Source organism: Nematolebias whitei, chromosome 5 (genome assembly GCF_014905685.2).
Source record: "Nematolebias whitei isolate Nwh7 chromosome 5, NemWhi1, whole genome shotgun sequence".
NCBI lineage: Eukaryota > Metazoa > Chordata > Actinopteri > Cyprinodontiformes > Rivulidae > Nematolebias > Nematolebias whitei.
In genome coordinates, this window is record NC_056502.1 from 52,284,539 (window position 1) to 52,296,053 (window position 11,515).

At 38.8% G+C, this 11,515-nt stretch overlaps 1 protein-coding gene across 1 annotated transcript in view; it reads left to right on the forward strand.

The window, feature by feature from the left end:
• The window catches only part of LOC119409578 (adhesion G protein-coupled receptor B1), a gene marked incomplete at its 3' end in the record, with an annotated part of 116,123 nt that overhangs the window by 52,496 nt on the left and 52,112 nt on the right, over positions 1–11,515 (forward strand).

Here is an 11,515-nt window from a genome sequence, read left to right on the forward strand (position 1 = left end):
CCCGACCAAGTATTGAGTGCATAACTGAACATGATTATTTGAAGGTTAGCGTTTTTTGTATTAAAAACACTTGTCTTTCATTGGTGGGATGAAATATGCTAATTTTTTGGGACGGGCATTTTGGGTTTTCATGAGCTGCATGCCATAATCATCAGTATTAAAACAATTAAAGACCTAAAATATTTCAGATGGTGTGCAATGAACCTGAAATATATGAAAGTTTCATTTTTATCATTACATTATGGAAAATAATGACCTTTATCACAATATGCTAATTTTTTGAGAAGGACCTGTACATCATCTGATCTGCACCAGATTTTTTAGGCTTCATCAGTGAGCACTTGTAAACACGCTGTTAATGTTGAGTTCATGACTTGACTTAAGCCTGGCCCATTCCGAGAAGAAAATGATGACGGGTGACTCTTCCAGCATGGCACTGTGTAAGATATAAGACTGAAACAGTATTCACCAACTGTTGATTATCACATATGACATTTTGAAAAGCCAAAAGGAAGTCCTTTACATTCGCGACAAAACAGAAAGTGACAATATCTCACATCTGGAAGATCGGATTTTAGCAAAATTTGCAAGGCTTGCAGCCGGACCATACTGTTATGGGCGGAAGGTGAGTGTAAAGTTTAGGCATATGCGCACCCTGATGGACGCGTGCGGGTTTGCATGAAAGCGTTTGCGATGGCGACAGGGAGGCATTGCTGGAGCGGATGTAGGTGATGTTGGAGGTTCGACGAATGCGCACCCCAGTTAACGGGTGCGAGAGTGTTTGCGATAGCAACTGGGTGGAGTCGCTGGAGCTCCCGCGGTCACCGTAAGGCCAGAGCGGCGCTTTGCTGTGAGGGCCTTCGATGCTGCTTGCAACTTTAATTTTACTTGGAATGCTCCCTCTTTGACACACTTGAATTAATTAGGATGATCCTGTGTTAGAATACATATGACAAGCTGATCTGACTTGATTTAAATAACAAACATTTTTAGCTGGAGGATGTGGGCGTGGCGGCATGACGAATTACGAAGTTACGCCGTTGCAATACGCTTGGCTCTAAATTGCTCAGATTTGAGCCGAGGTGCACCAAAATCACTATGATTGATCATTATCCACCCCTTGAACAGGAATCCATGATAAGTGGCCAATAGCCTCCACAGCGCCGCCTACATTATTCCTATAGTTATATCTCAGTGATACGTAATCCGATCTGGACCAGATTTATTGTGGGTGATCAGTGAGCATTTCTAGACACATTGGTTTTGTTGTTTACTTTTGACTCCAGTGCGCCCCCTACATTATTCAAACTGTTGTATCTCAGTGATATATTATTCGATCTGCACCAGATTTATGGTGTGTGATCAGTGAGCACTTCTATATAAATTTGTGTTGTTATTTAACATTTGACACGAGTGCGCCCCCTAGATTATTCCAAAAGTTAAATCTCAGTGTTATATCATCCGATCTGAACCAGATTTTTGGTGCGTCATTAGTGAGCACTTCTAGACACATTGGTATTGTTGTTTTACTTTTGACTCCGTGCGCTCCCTAGATTATTCCACCTGTTATATCTCAGTGAGACATCATCCAATCTGTACCAGATTTTTTGGGATTGTTCATTCATTCAACCTTTATTTAGACACGTAATCCCATTGAGCCTCGATGACTCATTTACAAGAGAGACCTGATTTCAACAAAGAAAGATGACAACATTGGACAACAGCAACAACAATAAAAAAATATAAAAAGTCATCCTGCAGTTTTTATTTTTTATTTTATTTTTTTACAAATAGGATGGCTAAAAGAAAAAGGTAACAAAAAAAAAAAAAAATAAAACAGCTAGATTCTAAGGCGAATGTAGAAAACTAAAAACAGGAACATGTCTGCATTGGTCCCTGCCAGGAGTCCAACAGATTCTTAAAGCCACTTAGAGAGGTTAAAGTCGACAGCTTCAAAAATCTTTTTGTAAGAAATTCCAGGAAACAGGAGCGGAGTAGGAGAAGGCCCTTTTGCCTAGTTCAGTCCTCATTGAGGGAACACTGCAGGTAATAATGTCCTGAGAGCGCACTCGGTAGCTACACTCATGCAGAGACATGTAGGAGGAGATGTATGAAGGCAACAGACCAAGAAGTGATTTAAAGATGAAAATGTACCAGTGAGAGAGTCTGCGTGAAGTTAATGATGTCCAGTTAACCAGTGAATACAGGGTGCAGTGGTGGGTACGATAATCACAGCCAGTTATGAATCTTAGTGCACCATGATAGACAGCATCCAACATCTGCAGGGTTCTTGTAGGAGCGTTCATGTAAATAATGTCACCGTAATCAATGGAGGGAAGGAAAGTCACAGATACAAGACGTTTTCTAGCATTCAGGGTTAGACATGATCTGTTTCTGATAAAGAAACCCAGTTTAACTTTCAGTTTCTTTACCAAGTTTTCCACATGAAGCTTAAAAGAGAGATGTGAGTCGATCAAGATACCCAAATATTTGAAGGAATCAACAAACTCAATGGGGACACCATTTGAGGAGAAAATCGGAGGAAGAACTGCTGGGACCAACTTCCTATTTGAAAAAAGCATCCCTTTGGTTTTGTTGGCATTTAGGACAAGTTTGAGGTGGAACAAATCTGTCTGGATGTAGTTGAATGCAAATTTCAAAAGCTGGAAAGCCTTAGCAACAGTTTTAGCTCAACAATAAACAACTGTGTCATCAGCATAGAAATGTAAGGAAGCATCAGGGATGTTTTTACCTACATTATGTATGTAGATTGTAAAGAGGGTGGGTCCTAAGACTGAGCTTTGTGGTACACCATTGTTGACTGTTAAATAACTGGAGGAAGTACCATTATGTTGAACACATTGCCTCCGGTCTGAAAGATAGTTAGAGAACCAACCAATGGTGTGTTCTGAGAAACCAATTTCTGAGAGTTTATGACACAAGATGTTCTGATCCACAGTGTCAGAATCTTTAGACAGGTCTAAGAAAAGTGCAGCACAATAATCCTTAGCATCCAGTGCTTCAACAACATCATTAAGAACCTTCAGTGAGGCAGTGGTTGTGCTGTGTTGTTTCCTGAAACCAGATTGATGTGGAGGTAAGATGTTAAATGAGTCCAGGTAATTTTTGATTTGAGAGTTTATCAGTTTTTCTAGAACTTTGGCTAAAATACAGTTTAGAGATTGGCCAATAGTTGTTCAGTGAGGTGGGGTCACCTCCCTTCAGCAAAGAAAGAACAAAGGCTGTTTTCCAAGTGTCTGGGATGGAGTTTTGTCTTATGGAGAGATTGAAGATGTGGGTCACAGGGACTGTGATGATATGAGCAGCCAGCCTTAAGAAATAAGGTGGAAGTTCATGTGGACCTGCAGATTTTTTAGGGTCAAGATCTTTTAACAGTTTATTAACCTCACTGACTGAGAATGAAGAAAAAGAGAAGGTGTGATTAACTGAGGATTGGCTTGTAGGAGGGATTTGATTTGTAAAAGTTTGATTATTCAGTGAAGTGGCTGATTTTCCATTAGTAACTGTGTCAAATAAAGAACTAGAAGCAACAAAATGTTTGTTGAAACAGTTCAGGATCTCGTGCTTATTTGAGACAGGAACAGAGTTAACGAGAAGTTGTGATGGGAGGTCAGATGATTGGGGGGCGCCTGAGAGAGATTTGATGGTTTTCCAGAATCTGTTAGGGTCATTTAGATTTTTGGAGGTATGAGATAAGAAATAGTTGCATTTTGCTGCTTTGACAGCAGTTGTGCATTTATTCCTCATCTGTCGAAAACTCAACCAATCAGTGTCTGACTCAGATTTTCTCGCTGTGGCCCAAATATGATCTCTCCTGTGCAGGAGGTTCAGTGAGCACGTCTACACACAATGATATTGTGGTTTAACAAATGACTCAAGTGTGCCCCTTAGATTATTTAATCAGTTATATCTCAATGATATATCAACTGATCTGAAACAGATTTTGGGTACGTCATTAGTGAGCACTTCTAGACACATTAGTATTGTTTTTTAACTTTTGACTCCAGTGCGCCCCTACATTATTCCAACACTTATATTCCAGTGAAATATTATCCAATATGTGCCTGATTTATTGTGCATTATCAGTGTGCACTTATAGACACATTGGTATTGTTCTTTAACATTTGACTCAAGTGCGCCCCTAGATTATTCCAACAGTTATATGTTGAAAAACCTAAAGGACGTCCTTTTACATTCACAACTATACAGGAAGTGACAGTAACTCCCATCTGAATAGGCGGATGTTAACCAAACTTGTAAGGTTTGAAGCCGGACTCATAATAATATGAGCAGAACGTGATTGCAAAGTTTCTGCATATGCGCACCCTGGTGGACGTGTGCGGGAATCGCACGCGAGCATTCGCGATGGCGACTGGAATAAGTCGCCAGAGCTCCCGCGGTCGCCGTAAGGCCGGAGTGGCGTTTTGCTACGAGGGCCTTCAATGCTGCTTGCAGCTTTAATAAAAGTATTCCAACTGGTGTCCACAATGTCCTCTGGAGGGCATGGTAAAGTAGACCTAGGATGATGGTATAGACCAAGGATGATGGTGTAGACCAAGGATGATGATGGTGTAAACCAAAGACGATTATGCGTAGACTGGATGGTTCTTCTGGTGACTAGTGCCAACGCATTATACTATTTGTCTATATAATGTGAATAAGTAAAATAAATCTTAAAACGTATAAGTCTAATGTCAAATTAATTGACAACTGAATTGTTCTAAGTTTGTTAAGTATGCTAAATCAAATGGAACTGATAATAAAATAAGGAACTCTAACGCCACTGATTTTGCATATGTATCCGTGGCATATGGGTTGTATAAGTTAATTATTAAATGTTAAATGGGAATTAAACATGCAATAGGAGAATTTGGGAAATAAAAAAAAGGAAGTTTGGAACTATGGGTCTCTATGAGTTCCACACTTCATAGATATAGATGATGGTTGGGCTGCTATGTCTAATAATTATGTTTGGTGGAGTGGATTACTCCAGTGGTTAGTGTTGAGTGGAGTTTAAAAATCAAACTTTTAACACACTGATCAGCTGAGTTTGAGCATAAACAACACATATTCTCGACAGCAACCCGAAGTTATTCAACCCCCAATTGTAGGTTACAATCTTTTCTGATCTATAGTTGTTTTACTTCTAGGCTGATCTCATGGTCAAGAAAAGTTGATTTATCCTTAAAGGTTTATTTTTATTATGTCTAATGTGTTTTGCCTTTCCTATTAATTTGTATGTTTGTGAATTTAAGGCTGTACTTTGAGAAAGATAGGGGGTTTTACCTTCTTAAGTTTGTTTAGCCTATGTTTTGGTTGTCTGAAGCTTCTCTACCATTTGTTGTTTTAGTTTGAGCCTTGTGTGGCTTGATCTGGTTTTGATGAACCCACTTAAGGACAGGTTATTTCTGACCTTTGCTGCTATTGATACAGTACACAACTGGGGACAGTTTATCCGTTATCAGATGTGGTCTGGTCCACCTTGGTAGAAGTTTACGGGTAAGCGTTCTGGCTTGGGAAGCTTTCTCTCCAGTGACTGGGGCAAAAACATAAAACCAGACCTTCTCCCCCACTTCAAGTTCTTCATGGGAGGCGTCGTGGTAGGTTTTGCGTCTTTTAGTAATTTCTTTGAGACGCTTTTGAGCAAAAGCAAAGGTGCTTCTCAATTGTTGGTTGGAGGCTCCCTGACAAACTTCAGGAAATGTCTGTCTGGATCAGAGGTTGTCTAGATTAGGGACAGAGGTGACCTGAGGAATGATTGTCAACGACTACACAAGATCATTTATGGTGTCCACCTGAACACTAAGTCAGACTAGGATGTCACGGCTTATGTATACCGAGTGTGGTATGCTTGGGACCACAAGAAATGAGTGATTCAGTTCTCTATGGTTCCATTTAAGCCTGAGGGTACAAACACCCACAGCTTTTAAGGTATGAGATGATCTTAAATCATTTTGGAAATGAAAAGTCTTTCTAACCATTTGGAGATTCTAGTGTTTAAGCACTAAGGCCTCATAAAGGTCTTGGCAGATGGCAGACTTGTCAGTCCAAAGAGACAACACAACATTGTTCACTTGAGATTCCTGAACCTCAATACCTTTAACCACTTGTGGGAGGTAATATTCACTGGATTGTGATTGACTCAGCGAACACAAGAATGTTTCACGTTGGGCTAGTCTTGGCTCCAATGGTCGATCAGGTGTGGCTGGCATTACTTGGGTTTGGGGCAAGATCTCATTTTCCTGAGAGTTGTTTTCATGTTAGGAGATGTTGGTTTCATCAGAAGTATTCAGTGTAGCACACTGAGAGGTTACTTCTGAGAGAAAATGATGGATAACGATTGGTGTACTTCCACCAAGACTGAGATTCTTGAAATCGATCAAAGGCTGAAACCGGTTTAAAAGATCTTGTCCTATTAGGAAAGGGATTGATTCCATTTGTGACACATATATTGGGTGTATAAGAGCCATTGGTCCAATCTGAACCTCAATCAGTGCCATCTGGGATAAGGTGGTTTCTTCAGAAGAGTACAGTCGTACCTCTAAAGAACAGTTCTGAAGGATCAAATCTTTGCCAGCCCAAATTGCTGCTAACGGTAGTTTTTTAAACAGTGTGGCAGATATTAAAGTGATGTCAGCTCCTGTGTCCAAGAGAGCATCATGAGACAGAGCTTGTTCCAGGGTCAGTGAAAGATAGAACTTTCTTGCTACCACTTTTTTGCACAAAAACTCATGTATCGGAGGTTTTATTTGGATCCTGGAGCCATTGTTTTCAAACGAAGGATCTTCAGCAGTCATTTGTACTGTTAAAATAGCACTGGTTATGTTTGACTGCTCAGTTTCTGTTACTGGACCAGACATGTTAACATCTGAGATCTTTACTTCAGCTACAGGAGTGGTGTCACAATCTGCCGCTGCAGATGGAGGATTCAACTCCTTGGCTTCTGGTTCCAACGGCTCGTTGGTAACGTTTACAGACTCAGGTTTTGGACCAGAACATGTTATAGACAGGAGATTAGCCTTTTTAGACTTTTCCTGTTTACACATTTCTTCCAAAATACGTTGGATCATTTCCATCTCTTTGGAAGTGAAACCTTTATCGTCTTAATCTCATTCAGGTTTTGACTCTGTCACTTTTTCAGAATGTCTTTGATCCGGTGAACATGGGTCTCTTTCAGATCTGAAGCGACGGTTCTGGAACTGATAGTTTTGCCTTCTGTCAGGTTGATATTAACCTGAAAATTTGCGATTATAATTAGGAGAGCGTCTTCCTCCTTGATAATCCTTGTACTTTTGGTGATCAGGGCTTGGATAACCATGGTCTCTCCAAGTGTCTGAGTACCTGTTTTGATTTTTACCCTGATGGGGGTTTTCAGTCTGACAATGTTGCATTTTTTTAATCTTGGGTGATGAAGGAGCAGATTTTGCTCGGTAGGAGTCAGGGTTTGCTTGTTAGGATAGATGTAGTGTCTCTAAGGACATACTGTCTCTGAGGACGGATGGATGGATGCTACAGGAGCATGTTTCTATTAAGCTGTCATCAAAACTTTTCATTAATCAAACTGATTAGTTGTGTAAAACATCTGTTTAATGTTTATTTGTTTTTTTAAAACCCAGTTTCAACAAGATTGTAACTTTTAACAAAGTTAAGTCAGCTCCTTTGGATGGTTTCTTTGTGTTGAAACATTTCGTATTTCATCCAAAAGACTCCATCAGTCTGAGGAGCCACAACAAACTCAGTTAACTTATGGGATTGATCGTGATAAGATGGTTTTTGGTGTCCGCCCTCTCCCTGTTGACTCATCTGAAGCAGCCATGGCCAAAGTGTTTCCAAACTTCAAAGTTCATGCTCAATAATCCAGGTAAAAAAATCCAATAAAGTTGAAGTCCAAAAGACCTGACAACTTTGTTGGATTTTTTACCTGGATTATTGAGCATGAACTTTGATTGTAACTTTTACTTTATTGAAGGCAGCATTATCGTGGTTATTGCAGTTTATACCGTTGTAGATGAACAGATGCTGATATATTCATCAATTAAAACGGGTTCACTCATCTTTCTGGACTGGATGATATAGTGCTTTGAATTTAACAGAAATGTGGACGTGAGACGTTAATTATCTTTGACTCACCAAGCGAGTGGGTCATTTATTAACAGAATCAAGTTTAACACATCACACATTTACATTAATTTGGCAGAATATGAAAACAACAACATCAGCTTTACAACCAGGAAAACCATACGGCCATGATTTTCCGTTGCTTCACCACAGACATTAATGAAAACATCTGGATTAATTTTCTAGCAGAAAGGAGAGTTTAAAGATGGAAAATTGAGATTTATCTTACAGAGAGATGTGTGAGGGAATTTATCTGTTTTAACCAGAACGTACACGCTCCTTCGGAAATCAGCTTGTCCCAAACAGTACACTTTTGGTGAAGGTCGACTTTTACCTTTTCTGAAGATAGATCACTTCCGGCGTGGAGTCTTACTTCCAACCACTGTTCAGCGTCTCAGTGAGAACAGCCAAATACCTCGAGAGCCGTGCGAGGTTATCCAAACAGAAGTTATAATTCCCAAAATCGTCTCTGGTTCAGCTTGTTTGGTTTAGCAGCATCCATGAATGCCTGCGTTTGCATTCATGAACTCCCAAACTCTCTGCATTCCAAAACTCCTGAACTCTTGAACTCTACTTTGAACTAGGAAGTGCCGATATTTAAATGGGCTCTACTTCCGGTTCGTTTGAGAGCCTCTGATTGGTCGATGGACCCCAAACAGAGGTGTGGTTTGTGATGTAAGGTGTTATGGAAAGTCAAGGATAGAGATTAAGATTGTTTAAGAACAGACAGAAAGATTGTTGGAGAAAACCAGTCTTCGTGGAGCCACCTCTCCTGTATCTTGCTGTAAAAGTTAAACATGACATTTCTTTTCAGTAAACTTTCTAGTTGACCGAAGCTTGAACTTTAACACACTTACAACTTTGCTCAATGAAGACGAAAAAATCAAGAAATGCATATTAACCTGATTTCTTCTTTGAATGAGGATTAAGGATCATTATTTACTGTTTCACAGTTAATAAAAATGAGTAGTTCACTTCAACATGTAAACATTGTTTGAACTAACACAATTTGATTATCAAACATTTGTAAAATAGTAATGATCATAGAGAATTGTCTTTTCCACTTGATTAATTCAAGAAAGAAAGTCTCAGGATGGGTCAAACTGTATTTCTGGATTCAAATCAATGAAATGACAGTTTCTGTCCATCTAGTCAGTTTTGACATCAGGTCAAGTTCACTACACCGTATTACAGGTTTAAGATAAAACTGAGTGCTATATTTTTTGTGTGTTGAAAAATTACTCCTACCTCAAAGGTTTCCATTTTATTGTGACGTTATATCCACAGACAAAATATTTAACTAGTATTTTATGCGATAGATCAACACAAAGTAGTGCATTATCGTGAAGCATTAAGGAAATTATGCATAAGTAACATATACTGAAGTTATATGTTTATATTTTATTTTGACAGATTTTTCATTCATTCAACCTTTATTTAGACAGGTAAATCCCATTGAGCCCCGAGGACTCATTTACAAGAGAGACCTGATTTCAACAAAGAAAGATTTCCTGCCGTCTCTCGGTAACTTCCTGCCACTGACTAAAAAACTTCCTTGAGCATAAATAGAGTGAATACAAATACATGCCACACTTTCAGACTTTTACTTGTAAAAAAGCAAAACAAAAACAAAACACGTACCATTTTCCTTCCACTTCACAATCATGGCTTACTTTGTTCTGGTCTATTACATAAAATACTAGTAAATACTTTGAAGTTTGATGTTGTAACGAGACAAAATATGGAAAAGTTCAAGAAGTATGAATTTGACCCCAAGAGCTAAATAACTGTACTCTTATTCAGCTCTCCAAGTCTCAGTAAGGCTGTGTGTTATGCATTTAATATAGATTGAATTTTTACAGAACCTTGGATTATTTTTCTAAAGAGAACAGGTAGTTGAATACCACAGGCTGATGGTTATTTATCACCCATTAACTGCACAGCATTAAAATGTAAATTTAAAGTTTGGTCTTTGGAATGTGAGTGACAGAGTCCATGTTTGTTTCAAGGATTTGTGAGTTACTTTGTCAGAGTGCAAACATTTAAATTAAAGCTGTTGATCTGAAGAAGCAGTCAGCAAAAACTGATGATTCTGGAGGAAAATTATCAGATTAACTCTGAATTTTTTTTTTCTCGAGTACCTGTATATTTTTTCTATCATCAATACATAATCAGACTTCATATTTAGTTCAAAATGTCCTCTGATTGGGCCCCACCCTGCTCCATGCCCCCCAGTCACTCACAAGTCAACCCACCAGACTCTGTGGAGGACTGTAGCCCTGAGAGAGAGACTGTGAAAACACTGACTCACTGTGTGTTCATCTGCACACATGCATTGTGTGAGTCTATGTAGGTGCATTTGTATCTGTTTGTGTATGTTACAGCGTGTTGATTTGACTTTGCAGTCAGATGACAGTGCCACTGTACAATATGACGCTCAAATGTGCCAAGTGCGGAGTTATCTCTTCGGCTGACGTTTCCACCACAGCTACCAGTAACGCCATGTTAGTCCTGCTAATTATTTTATCTTAACTCGTCTTTCCTCTTTTCTCTTCTTCCTTGTTCACCTGATTTGTTCTGTCCTTTATTCCTCTGTCATTGTTTTCCTCCCTCTGATGCTCAGCAGACAGGATTTTACTCATAATCCAAAAGCCTTTGAAACTCACAATGTCTCTAAAAACAAAATGTGTGAACGTTTTAATTTAAATGCTTATTCTCATGTACTCTATGATTGAACGAACGCGTATGTTTGTGTGTGTGTGTGTGTTTGCCTCATAAGTGTCACAAAGCTGTCAATAAGGAGACCATGTATGCAGAGAGGCCAGCCACACACAGTTATTATTTGTGTGTGTGCGCCTTGCTGTGATCCGTAAGTGCCTAAATTGATCACCTCTATTATTTACATCAGACTTTTTCCACTATTAGTATCTGTGACCAAACAAATTCCATAATTAGACAAATTATTTGGTTGTTTATCCCACATCTAGTTGTAAAATGTGTTCCTGCAGTACACAAATACAGTGACTAAACGTTGAATTATTCCCTAAATTGGTGTGCCTGAGCAGTTACAACACAACATTTCACCTCATAGTTTGTAAGAAGACATGCCTCTCATGAACAGCAGACATGTTTCTCTGTTAAGTGGTTGTGTGTGCCAAGTGGAAAATTTTACAAATAAAATAAGACCAGAAATGATGTGTTTCAAATGTAATAAACTAATTATGCTTAGAAAAGATATTCCTCAAAGAAGTTATACAACACTATTGAAGCACACTATTTAAAAGTTGGATACTTTCTCGTAAAAAAAATAAAAAAATAAATATATATATATACTATTATATATATAGTTGTATAGTAATTGATAAAGCACACAAAT